The sequence below is a fragment of the Thrips palmi genome, unplaced genomic scaffold (assembly GCF_012932325.1).
Source record: "Thrips palmi isolate BJ-2018 unplaced genomic scaffold, TpBJ-2018v1 HiC_scaffold_1, whole genome shotgun sequence".
In the NCBI taxonomy this organism is placed as follows: domain Eukaryota; kingdom Metazoa; phylum Arthropoda; class Insecta; order Thysanoptera; family Thripidae; genus Thrips; species Thrips palmi.
In genome coordinates, this window is record NW_023144620.1 from 2610701 (window position 1) to 2611933 (window position 1233).

The following is a 1233-nucleotide window of genomic DNA, read 5'->3' on the forward strand; positions in this document are numbered from 1 at the left end:
AACGAGCGCGAGGCGGCGCCATGCGGCTCTGTGTCTTCCTGGTCATCGAGATCGAGTGCACCTGTCCAATCAGGCTGCGGATCACCTGTTGAACACCCGGGGAAAAAACCGGAGTGGGGCATTGACCCAGTTTCGTCGCCTCGCCACTGTGAGTGAGGTGAGTGGCGGTTTCCGTCGGGCCCCGCCGCACCCGCCGTCAATTTGCCAGGCAATGACAATGTTTACAGCCATGTTTCTTCGCCCCTGACCACTGCGGCCACACGCTCCGCAAACGCCTTTACGCTTCTATAGCGCAGAGGATAGCGCGTCGGACTTCGATTCCGAAGGTCGCGGGTTCGATCCCCGCCAGAAGTGCGTTGTATTTTCTTATTTCGGCAATTTCGGCAGCCAGCGTTATCCGCGTCAGGGGCGGTAATCGAATCGCGTTTCCGGCCGAACGCCCGGAGCGGAGCGGACAGCGTTTCCGGCGATACGCGCCGCGTTTTGAGTGACGCGTCCTGTCATGCGAGACGAGGGGTGCGACGGCGCACAGTGGGCCAGAAGACCAGTGGAGGCGGCCAAAACTCGAGACGCGTTTTGAGCTCCAGAGTCGCTGAAAAGGACTCGAACCGAACGTGTGACCCCACCAATGGATTCCTCGTTCAAAGAGCAATCCATTGATGGGGTCACACGTTCGGTTCGAGTCCCTTTTAGCGACTCTGGGCGTCTGGAGTTTTGGCCACCTCCACCGGTCTTCTGGCCCACTGTGCGGCGTGGCGGCGCGGCAGGGGAGGGTGTGGCGCAGCGGCCGCCCGAAAGAAACTGTTGGCTTTTTGGGGGCGCGGTCCAGCCGGTCCGGCCGGTCCACGAGACCACCCACACTCCCACACTATCGCCCAGCGGCGGTTATCAGCGAGCCGAAGGTGTGCCCTCCCTCCAGACCACTGGCCGCCACCGGCCGAAGCGTGTCGGCGTCGGCGAGGCCACAGCGAGTGCGACAGAGACAGACACAGCGCGACCCTGCCCCCAAACAGTGCCCCGCGGGGCCCGCAACACAAACAGACTGGCTGGTATTCGAACCAGGGTTATATAACTTCCTCAAAGTTATTGTTAGTCTTTGTCGTGTACTCCTGTCTCGGCGCTTTTTTTAAGGCAGTCTGTCTAGAGACCTACTTTTACAAGTTCGGTAAAGTGTTTTACGCGGAGTTTCACATTTACTTGGCAGCACGTCCATTAGATATTCGGGCAAAATGA

At 59.5% G+C, this 1233-nt stretch overlaps 1 non-coding gene across 1 annotated transcript; it reads left to right on the forward strand.

Moving 5' to 3' along the window:
- Positions 1-281: 281 nt before the first annotated feature.
- On the forward strand, positions 282-354 carry Trnar-ucg. Its single transcript has one exon. It is a non-coding gene; the product is annotated as a tRNA-Arg (tRNA).
- The last annotated feature ends 879 nt before the right edge of the window (positions 355-1233 follow it).